Consider the following 12,181-nt stretch of genomic DNA (forward strand, 5'->3'; position numbering starts at 1 on the left):
CTGTTGTCTTATTTTTTAATTAAAAAAAGTTAACTTTTTCCAAAAAAAGTGAGCTTGTAAGACCGCTGCGCAAATACGGTGTGACAAAAAGTATTGCAATGACCGCCATTTTATTCTCTAGGGTGTTAGAAAAAATATATATATAATGTTTGGGGGTTTTAAGTAATTTTCCAGCAAAAAAAAACTGCTTTAGTCTTGTAAACGCCAAATCTGGCCAAGTGGTTAAACTATTAATATAATCATTTTAATAATATTTTGCATACTTGTTTTTTTATTTGTCCACAAACATACCTTCATATTCACATGAGGCTATTTCCTTTTTTTTTTTTTTTTTTTCATAACATTTTTATTAATCATTTTTTAAATAAAGACAAAGACTTTACAACATAAAAAAAACACATTCTTACATTTATAAATTAACCCTTGTACAACAACATACACATGGTCTCCTTATAATCCCCTATATACGCTAATCTATGGTGGCTCTTATTCAAAAGTGCATGGTGCTTCATCCTATCCTCTTCTGCCCTTCTTTGGAGCATTCCCCCTTATTCACTTAAATGACTCTGGGATGAGTACCTATAGGTACGGATAGGCTCCGGGTACAGGGTTTGGTAAAAATGAAAAGATGGAGGGAAGGCAAGAGGGGGAAGGGCAGAGAAAGGAAAACAAAAAAAACTCCCATATGTGCTACCCTTTTGATTTAAAAATGTATATACTAACCATTCTATTTTAAAGTTAAAGGATTCTAAAGTATTATGGATTTGGAAAATTCCCCTACCCCAGTCCTCTCTCTCAGAGTGAAGGTTAGGGAGAAGAGAAAAAAAAAGGGGGGGGGACAAAAACACCCATGTGTGCTGCAAATTTTGTTTAAAAATTATGTTATGACCTTCATATTTTAAAATTGAAGGATTCTAAAGTATTGTGAATTTAAGGGGATTCTACCATCCCCATCCTCTTGAGGTGGGAGAAAAGGGGAATCCAAAAAAAAAAAAAAAAGAGGGGGAACCCATCTGACTAAATAATTTCCTTAGTGAGGGGCACCCATGTGAGCTATTTATTATGTTTAGAATTTATATTCCAATCTAACCTTCTTCATTCCTAGATGAAGGATTTAGGATAATGTGAATTTAAGAGGGGCACATCTGCCCCACTCCACTTTCTCCAAGTGAAAGAGAAAGGTATAAAAGAGAGAGGAAAAAAAAGAAGAGACCCATATGTGAAAAGATTATATTATAACCTTCATATTTTAAGATTGAAGGATTCTAAAGTATTGTGAGTTTAAGGGAATTCTACCATCCCCGTCCTCTTGAGGTGAGAGAAAGGGGGGAGAGAGAGAGAAAAAAAAAAGGGGGGTAAAAAAGGGGCATGGGGGGAGGGAGTAATCCAGGGAGAACTCATACCTCTACCTCTCCTCTTCCTGCTCCCCCTCCATCCCCCCTCACTTCCCTTAACCTCCTCCATCCCTCCCATAACTCCTCATGTCCCATCCTGGAGTTCCTATTGAGGCTATTTCCAATACTTTTAGATTAGCATCCACAAGATATCGCTGATCAGAGAAATTCCCCTCTGTGGTATGTCAAATTAGTTTATTTGAATTAGTTTACTCACATACTGTATATATGTGACAGGATCAATGTTCCATTAAAATCTGAATTATGGTTGTTAATATTTGTGTAAATTCTAAATGATTGGCTATTTTATAATGGTGTTCACAGAGTGTGCGGATTAGCATCCCTAGAGGAAAAATTTGCGCTTTAAATTTGTCCTCTCCTCCATTTTGGAGGAGTCTCACCAGTAGAAACCATTCCATACGTATATAAGCAAGCTGGAAGCGGCATAAGGTCCCTTCCTGAAGACGACATTTACGGCGAAACGTACGTTGGATCGAAGAATTCGTCACTTCCGGGTTCTAATTTGTCACCCCACACCAGACTTTACCCCTACAAGCAGGACGCGGAATGCATGCTACCGCATTAGCAACCAGCCAGATCTACACACGCTGTTTTACCTAGTGCCAGGCAGGCACTTTTACATGTGAGTGCAATCTACTACTTTGTCGTGGCTTTTACATTTTATTAAATATACTATACTATGAAACTTTCTCTCTCGTCTCCCGTGGAGTAATTTTTTATGCCCGATCTTCATCCGGAGAGTCCACTGGAGCAGAGTGGTGTTGGCAGTGGGAATCAACCACCTGTGGTAAGTTGCCACCTTTTTCCATTGAGCACCTGTGGTGGAAGAACTAAAAGATTAATTTAAAAGCATTATTTGGTGTTGGGAACACTATCACTAATGGACTTTTTAGCTTGCTATACAGGTCATTCTCAAAAAATTAGCATATTGTGATAAAGTTCATTATTTTCTGTAATGTACTGATAAACATTAGACTTTCATATATTTTAAATTCATTACACACAACTCAAGTAGTTCAAGCCTTTTATTGTTTTAATATTGATGATTTTGGCATACAGCTCATGAAAACCCAAAATTCCTATCTCAAAAAATTAGCATATTTCATCCGACCAATAAAAGAAAAGTGTTTTTAATAAAAAAAAAGTCAACCTTCAAATAATTATGTTCAGTTATGCACTCAATACTTGGTCGGGAATCCTTTTGCAGAAATGACTGCTTCAATGTGGCATGGCATGGAGGCAATCAGCCTGTGGCACTGCTGAGGTGTTATGGAGGCCCAGGATGCTTCGGTAGCGGCCTTAAGCTCATCCAGAGTGTTGGGTCTTGCGTCTCTCAACTTTCTCTTCCCAATATCCCACAGATTCTCTATGGGGTTCAGGTCAGGAGAGTTGGCAGGCCAATTGAGCACAGTAATTCCATGGTCAGTAAACCATTTACCAGTGATTTTGGCACTGTGAGCAGGTGCCAGGTCGTGCTGAAAAATTAAATCTTCATCTCCATAAAGCTTTTCAGCAGATGGAAGCATGAAGTGCTCCAAAATCTCCTGATAGCTAGCTGCATTCACCCTGCCCTTGATAAAACACAGTGGACCAACACCAGCAGCTTACATGGCACCCCAGACCATCACTGACTGTGGATACTTGACACTGGACTTCAGGCATTTTGGCATTTCCCTCTCCCCAGTCTTCCTCCAGACTCTGGCACCTTGATTACCGAATGACATGCAAAATTTGCTTTCATCCGAAAAAAGTACTTTGGACCACTGAGCAACAGTCCAGTGTTGCTTCTCTGTAGCCCAGGTCAGGCGCTTCTGCCGCTGTTTCTGGTTCAAAAATGGCTTGACCTGGGGAATGCGGCACCTGTAGCACATTTCCTGCACACGCCTGTACACGGTGGCTCTGGATGTTTCTACTCCAGACTCAGTCCACTGCTTCCGCAGGTCCTCCAAGGTCTGGAATCGGTCCTTCTCCACAGTCTTCCTCAGGGTCCGGTCACCTCTTCTCGTTGTGCAGCATTTTCTGCCACACTTTTTCCTTCCCACAGACTTCCCACTGAGGTGCCTTGATACAGCACTCTGGGAACAGCCTATTCGTTCAGAAATTTCTTTCTGTGTCTTACCCTCTTGCTTGAGGGTGTCAATGATGGCCTTCTGGACAGCAGTCAGGTCGGCAGTCTTACCCATGATTGCGGTTTGGAGTAATGAACCAGGCTGGGAGTTTTTAAAAGCCTCAGGAATCTTTTGCAGGTGTTTAGAGTTAATTAGTTGATTCAGATGATTAGGTTAAGAGCTCGTTTAGAGAAGCTTTTCATGATATGCTAATTTTTTGAGATAGGAATTTGGGGTTTTCATGAGCTGTATGCCAAAATCATCAATATTAAAACAATAAAAGGCTTGAACTACTTCAGTTGTGTGTAATGAATCTAAAATATATGAAAGTCTAATGTTTATCAGTACATTACAGAAAATAATGAACTTTATCACAATATGCAAATTTTTTGAGAATGACCTGTATGTTCAACAATATATGTGTTTTTTTTGCATTGATATATGTTCATGATTTTGGTTCATAATATATATTGTATATTCAGGCCCTGTTCACACTGATGCGCTGTGAATTTGGTTCGTTTTTTTTGTCCATTCTGAGGTGCGAATTTACCGCGAATTTACTGCGATTTTTAACGCAAATTTCAGGAGTGCGATTAATGTAAAAAAAAGGTATTTACTTCCTGTGTACTTCCTGGTTTTTGTGGAGAGTAGTGTGGTGAAATTCACACATATGTGAACCATCAATGCGATTCCAGAACGATTTACATTGATGTCTATGGAGACTAAATTCGCAACGCAATGCAGTAAACTCGCATAAGACCCTTTTTTTATCGCATCGCATTCATAGAGGAATTGCAACGCATGTATGTGAACAACCATCATTGAAAACAATGACTTTATGGATGACATGCAAATTTAGACTGTTTTGACGCATCACATTCAGTATGAACTCACATCAGTGTGAACCAGGCCTTACTTGTATATGCTTAGCGCCACCTTTTATATATTTTCCATTTTTTTTGTGACTTGTTCACCTTCAAGGGACAGCTTAATTTGCATATTCCTCCCACAGTACATGGAAATGTAATTATTTTAGTAAATATAAACCACTAAATACCTTTTTCTCATCAGCAGTATATAGCAGTCTTGTGACTTTTATCAGTGTCCAGCCAAGCACTGGTTAAAGCTGTAGGAGGAGTTTTTTTTAGCTGTCCTATGAGACTGCAAGACCCCTGACCCTCTGTTTGGACAGTGCTGATTGACCCTGTGCTGATCACATGCACTCTACCAAGAAACAAAATACTTTTTAGCAATACACATCAAACAGAGTATGTGCAGCCTGACTCCATAGACTCTGTTTTATCAGGAAATCATTAGGGGACAGTGGAAGGGAGGGGAGAATCAGAGAAGCTAGGATAAAACAACCTTTTTACTCAATGCATAGGAATAACCTTTTAGGTTCCACAGTAAGTATAACAAGCATGCTTTACTGCATATACAGCCACACAGAATTTAAAAGGCTTCTTAAATCTGTATATCCCACAATGGACTGTTGTACTTTGCATCAGTTAAACAATGTAATCGTTTTTACTGGCTAAGGCTATGATTAGATATGCCTTATACTCGGAACATCTGCTAAACCTGTCTGTGTGGTTTTGTTTACGCTTACAACGAGCACGAGAGAGTGTAAGGCACATTGAGCTGGTGAGTTTTGTATCTGACGGGAGAGGAATCAATGGCACCTGGGTGTAGTGGAAGATTAGAAGATAATTTGTACATTAACAATTGAATTTTCATTCATGGACTTGTTTTAATTTATTTATATAATTTTTGTGCATATATTCACATATGTCACAGGGTGATTTATTTGAAAGTATTGTCACTTTGGTTATAATGAATAGTCTGTGAAAATATTTTGTGGAGTTTAAAAATACCATTGCATACAATTTTATTTAAAGTGGCTGCTTCACGATTAAATGATATCACTATAAGCGCAGTGGTGGGAACACAAAAAGGGCAGATTTTTGCTTGGTTAGCATTTATTTTATGAGGTTATAAATTGTTTAACTGATGCAAAGTACAACACAGGAGGGAGGTGTGAGCAGCTGAGCAGAGGGAGACGAGTGAATGTTCTTGGAGGTAAGCTCTGCTATCACTACATTGTGGATTTATTTACACGCACCTCTATGCTGTACAGTAGTTTGCACCTAAATCTACTTGGTGTGTACTGCACTTGTGCTCAGTAGTTTGCACCTAAATCTACTTGGTGTGTACTGCACTTGTGCTCAGTAGTTTGCACCTAAATCTACTTGGTGTGTACTGCACTCGTGCTCAGTAGTTTGCATCTAAATCTACTATGGTGTGTACTGCACTTGTTCTCTGTAGTTTGCACCTAAAGCTACTTGGTGTGTACTGCACTTGTGCTCTGTAGTTTGCACCTAAAGTTACTTGGTGTGTACTGCACGTGTGCTCTGTAGTTTGCACCTAAACCTACTTGGTGTGTACTGCACGTGTGCTCTGTAGTTTGCACATAAAGCTACTTGGTGTGTACTGCACATGTGCTCTGTAGTTTGCACCTAAACCTACTTGGTGTGTACTGCACTTGTGCTCTGTAGTTTGCACCTAAACCTACTTGGTGTGTACTGCATGTGTGCTCTGTAGTTTGCGCATAAAGCTACCTGGTGTGTACTGCACGTGTGCTCTGTAGTTTGCACCTAAAGCTACGTGGTGTGTGTACTGTCTGTGTCTGTGCTATTTTTCATAATGATTTTCATCCATACTGCAGGGACCAGACATTACATTAAAGCCGCAAGCAGTTTTAAATAACTTTTTTCTTATAGTAATCTCATTTTGTGCAGGGACAGTTCAAAACAAGTGCCACTACTATAGACACCCAGCAGGTCGGATATTTAAAGGAATTTTTCCTTTGTTTTTTTCACTTTAAGCATCATTAAAATCGCTGCTCCAGAAAAAAACGACCGTTTTTAAAACTTTTCCATTCCATTCCGTTTTTCATTGATACATGTTCCCTGGAGCAAGACCCGGGTCCCCAAACATATTTTCCCACAATAACTTGCATATTAGGCTTTAAAATGAGCACTTTTGAATTCGAGTGTTCGAGTCCCATTGACGTCAATGGGGTTCTAAATGTTCGCGCGAACGTTCGGTCCGTTCGAAGGTTCTGGTGCGAACCGAACGGGGGGGTGTTCGGCTCATCCCTATACACTGCCCTACAAAATACTAACCTCTGTACACTGCCCTACATACTACTGACCTCTGTACACTGCCCTACATAATACTAACCTTGGTACACTGCCCTACATACTACTGACCTCTGTACACTGCCCTACATAATACTAACCTCGGTACACTGCCCTACATACTACTGACCTCTGTACACTGCCCTACATACTACTGACCTCTGTACACTGTACACTCAGTGGCGTCACTATGATGGGTCCCACCAACATTATACTGTGCCCCGCCCCTTTTGTGCCCCTCCAATTTAAACACCTTATTTTGTGTGCCGACCCCCTCTCACATATTCCATCAGCTGCTGCCACAGGACACACACAGGGCAGCGGCTGTGGCGCTGGAACTGACAGGCTCTGTGAAGGGAGGGACACAGGTAGAGCTGTGGGGGATTTCCACCCCTCCTTTTTCTCCTCAAGCCGAGCATTCACCCGACCCAGCAATGCCTTCAGGGCCAATGGGAAACTAACAGCTAACTAGAGGATTATGGGACATGCAGTCCCGGATACTAGCGGGCCCAGGACGATTCCCTGAGAGTGCCCCCCCCCCAACCTGGCTGCTCCACTCTGTCCTCCCCTCCACTTGGCTGCTCCACTCTGTCCTCCCCTCCACCTGGCTGATCCACTTTCCTCCCCCACCTGGCTGCTCCACTCTGTCCTCTCCTCCACCTGGTTGTTCCACTCTGTCCCCCCCCAACCTGGCTGCTCCACTCTGTCCTCCCCTCCACTTGGCTGCTCCACTCTGCCCTCCCCTCCACCTGGCTGCTCCACACTGTCCTCCCCTCCACCTGGCTGATCCACTTTCCTCCCCCACCTGGCTGCTCCACTCTGTCCTCTCCCCCACCTGGTTGTTCCACTCTGTTCCCCCCCACCTGGCTGCTCCACTCTGTCGTCCTCTCTACCTGGCTGCTCCACTCTGTCGTCCTCTCTACCTGGCTGCTCCACTCTGTCCTCAACCCCACCTGGCTGCTCCACCCTGTCCTCTCTTCCACCTGGCTGCTCCACCCTGTCCTACCTTTCACCTGGCTGTTCCACTCTGTTCTCCCTCTGCCTGGCTGCTCCACTCTGTCCTCCCCTCCACGTGGCTGCTCCACTTTGTCCTCCCACCCCTGGCTACTCCATCCTGTCCTCCGCTCCACCTGGCTGCTCCACCCTGTCTTCCCCTCCACCTGGCTGCTCCACTCTGTCCCCTCCCATCTGACTGCTCCACTCTGTATTCCCCCACCTGGCTGCTCCCCTCCACCTGTCCACTCCACCCTGCCCTCCCCTCCACCTGACCACTCCACCCTGCCCTCCCCTCCACCTGACCACTCCACCCTGCCCTCCCCTCCACCTGGCCACTCCACCCTGTCCTCCTCTCCACCTGGCTGCTCCATCCGTCCTCCCTTTACCTGGCCGCTCCACTCTGTCCTCCCCTCTGCCTGCCTGCTCCACTCTGTCCTCCCTCCCACCTGGCTGCTCCACTCTGTCTTTCCCTCCACCTGGCTTCTCCACCCATTCTTCCCCTCTATCTGGCTGCTCCACCCTGTCCTCCCCTCCCCCTGGCCACTCCACTCTGTCCTCCCTCCCACCTGGCTGCTCCACTCTGTCCTTTCCTCCACCTGGCTTCTCCACCCAGTCTTCCCCTCCACCTGGCTGCTCCACCCTGTACTCCCTTCCACCTGGCTGCTCCATCCTGTCCTCCCCTCCACCTGGCTGCCACCTGGCCGCTCCACTCTGTCCTCCCCCTCACCTGGCTGCTCCACTCTGTCCTCCCCTTCACCTGGCTGCTCCAGACAGTCTTCCCCTCCACCTAGCTGCTTTACCCTGTACTCCCTTCCACCTGTCTGCTCCATCCTGTCCTCCCCTCCACCTGGCTGCTCCACACTGTCCCCCCCCCCACCTGGCTGCTCCACTCTGTCCCCCCCCCACCTGGATGCTCCACCCTGCCCTCCCCTCCACCTGTCCATTCCACCCTGTCCTCCCCTCCACGCAGGGGCGGATCCAGAGTCTAGTGTCGGGAGGTGCACTGCCAGAAAATAAGGTGTTGCTTACAGAACTGTATTTAACGTATCATACAGTCCTAACCTTGTTTAAAACAGTGGCACGTTTATTATTCCATTAGATTGGATTATTACAATACAAACAGACAGGATAGGTTTAACCACATATGACTTTATTATTACAAAGATCATAAGCAGTTTGTACACTTATAACAGAATATTCCCATACAAAATATTCACAAAGAATATAAAATTATGTGTAAAAAACAAACAGCAGAACTCAAACATTATCACTCTCCATTGTCTCCAAACACACACAACAACAGAAACATTGTATTTGTAAGTTACATAACATGAAAAATTCACAGAATCAGCTCAAGTCTTAGTTTTCCTTGTTTGGAAAAAAGCTCGATAACTCGGTCAGTATTCACAGGAATATTTCTATAATTGTAAAGTAAACACAAGCCATTTAACCGGTCCTCCACCATCCGTGACCGAAGCCATGTTTTAACACGACGGTTGAGAAAGATCTCTCTGCTGTGGCCACACTTACAGGGAGAGTTGCCAAGATCAGAAGTAAACTTCTGATGGTTGGGAAGAGGTCTTGGTCACACAAGTCCAACACTTCAAGAACTGTTTTTGGAATCTCCTTCTGTTGTGACAACTCTCGTTTCCACTTTGTAAGCCAGATAATTAGTTCTCCCTGCAGCAATGTCTCCATTATCTTCTGATTACCATCAGCTACAAGAGGGTGGAAACGCTTTGTTAATGATTGCACAGCCACAGGAACCATGGTTTCCATTTTTTTTTTTCAAAAAGTGCTGCTGGCATCAAGATTTGAATCTGGAAACACTGCATCGAATTTTCTGGAAAACAAGTTTTTAAATCATTAATAATGTTGTCCAGCAAGGGAATATACAATGATTTCCTGTAGTATTCCTCAGTTGATTCTACATTGTAATTGAATCTGTGCACTTGCCTGCCTACAAGACGTGGCAATTTTAGTTCTACTCCAAGTTCTGATGCCAATTCTGTAGCCTCCATATGCAAGGTGGAAAAAGTGCCATCAGCGTTACATCGCATATTCTCCATGGTTGCCATGGTATCAGTCAAACAGTCAGATGCGCTTGTCAAATCAATTGTTGGGGATTGAAGGAAGCGACTCAGAGGAAGGGTTACTTTCAGAACACTGATGAGTGAAACCAAGGAAAAAATGAATTCTGCACTGCACAGAGAATGGATGAGAGTAGATGCTGTTGAGCTAGTGCTTGAGCATTTCCATTGAGATATTGCACTCACCACTTTTACAAGTCCATTTCGAAATCTAATGAGAGAATCATGGCGCTCTACCCATCTAGTTTCACAAAGACTGGTAAGCTGAGAGCCTAACTCCTGCTTTAAAATAAAATGACGCTTTGCTGATTGGTTAAAGAATTAAATGGTTGATTTAACCACTGCTACTGCATTGCGAACTGCTGACACTTGTGAGGACTTTGAAATTGAATTGTTCAGACAATGGGGTAGATTCAAAGAGCAATTGCGTCTGCGTAATCATAGTTACGCAGCGCAATTGCTTACCTGCGCCGGCGTTACGAATGCTCCTGATTCAGGAACCTCGTTACGCCGACTGCAGCCTAAGAAATGACTAGCATAAGGCTCCTTATGCCGTCATATCTTAGGCTGCATTCTTACGCAGGCCGCTAGGTGGTGTTCCCGTTGTGGTCAGCGTATAGTATGCAAATTGCATACTAACGCCGATTCACAACCCTACGCGAGCCCTGCGTACGCAGTTTACGTCGTTTGCGTACGTCGGTTTTTGCGTAAGGCTGCCCCTGCTATTAGCAGGGGCAGCCAATTACGTCGTTTGCGTAAGTGAATCGTGAATGGCGCTGGACGCCATTCACGTTCACTTTGAAGCAAAGTTTCCCGACGGAGCATGCGCACTACGTTCGGCGCGGGAACGCACCTAATTTAAATGATCCACGCCCCCTACGGGATCATTTAAATTGCGCGCTCTTACGCTGGGCATTTTTCAGGAGCGCCCACGCAATTTACGGAGCTACTGCTCCGCGAATCAAGCGTAGCGCAGGTAATTTACGGAGGCGCAGCGGCAAAACGGTGCGCTGCGCCTCCGTAAGAACTGCGCAAATGTACCTGAATCTACCCCAGTGATTTTTTCCCCAAGATGTGTGCCAATGTCATTAATTAAGATACTGCTGGTTTGAGGTGGGATATCAACAGGCAGTGGCGACACATTACGATCTGTTTCACCAGATATTGGCTCTACAAATGTACCAGAAGAGGATGGGGACGGGGTAGTGTCAATTTCCATACTTGAAGTGCTTTCTACTATTGGCTTTTCTCCTGATGCCTTTTTTGCACTGGTACTGAAGAAAGAATCTATAGTCCTGCAGTTCACTCTTTTATGACTCATTTTGCCGTTTCTGTAATTAAAGTACAAAAGTGCACACTACATAAAGTAATTGGCTTTATCGAACAGCAGTGCACATACATTGTTGACATATACATGTACCATAAATGAACTGACCCCCTGTTTAAATATTGCAAGAATACATTGCAGACATGATACAGGAGATGGTCAGAGACTGCAGACATGATACAAGAGACGATCAGAGACTGCAGACATGATACAAGAGACAATCAGAGACTGCAGACATGGTACAAGAGACGATCAGAGACTGCAGACATGATACAAGAGACGATCAGAGAATGCAGACATGATACAAGAGACAATCAGAGACTGCAGACATGGTACAAGAGACGATCAGAGACTGCAGACACGATACAAGAGATGATCAGAGACTGCAGACATGATACAAGAGACGATCATAGACTACAGTCGTGATACAAGAGACGATCAGAAACTGCAGACATGATACAAGAGATGATCAGAGACTGCAGACATGGTACAAGAGATGATCAGAGACTGCAGACATGATACAAGAGATGATCAGAGACTGCAGACATGATACAAGAGATGACCATAGACTGCAGACATGATACAAGAGACGATCAGAGACTGCAGACATGATACAAGAGACGATCATAGACTGCAGTCGTGATACAAGAGACGATCAGAAACTGCAGACATGATACAAGAGATGATCAGAGACTGCAGACATGGTACAAGAGACGATCAGAGACTGCAGACATGATACAAGAGATGATCAGAGACTGCAGACATGATACAAGAGATGACCATAGACTGCAGACATGATACAGGAGATGGTCAGAGACTGCAGACATGATACAAGAGACGATCAGAGACTGCAGACATGATACAAGAGACGATCATAGACTGCTGTCGTGATTCAAGAGACGATCAGAAACTGCAGACATGATAAAAGAGATGATCAGAGACTGCAGACATGGTACAAAAGACGATCAGAGACTGCAGACATGATACAAGAGATGATCAGAGACTGCAGACATGATACAAGAGATGACCATAGACTGCAGACATG

General features: G+C 44.0%; 1 protein-coding gene across 4 annotated transcripts in view; it reads left to right on the top strand.

The window, feature by feature from the left end:
- The first annotated feature begins 5,083 nt into the window (after positions 1 to 5,083).
- The window catches only part of LOC120941076 (NXPE family member 1-like), a 101,379-nt gene continuing 94,281 nt past the window's right edge, over positions 5,084 to 12,181 (top strand). For 2 of the 4 annotated variants that reach the window (XM_040354327.1, XM_040354330.1), the window contains exon 1: positions 5,128 to 5,167. The gene's annotated coding sequence lies outside the window, so the exon portion shown is untranslated. Of the gene's footprint in view, positions 5,168 to 5,374; positions 5,603 to 12,181 lie in introns of those variants that run through there. The other 2 variants (XM_040354328.1, XM_040354329.1) reach the window with 2 other exon arrangements.

The sequence above is a fragment of the Rana temporaria genome, chromosome 5, assembly GCF_905171775.1.
Source record: "Rana temporaria chromosome 5, aRanTem1.1, whole genome shotgun sequence".
NCBI classification, from domain to species: Eukaryota; Metazoa; Chordata; class Amphibia; order Anura; family Ranidae; genus Rana; species Rana temporaria.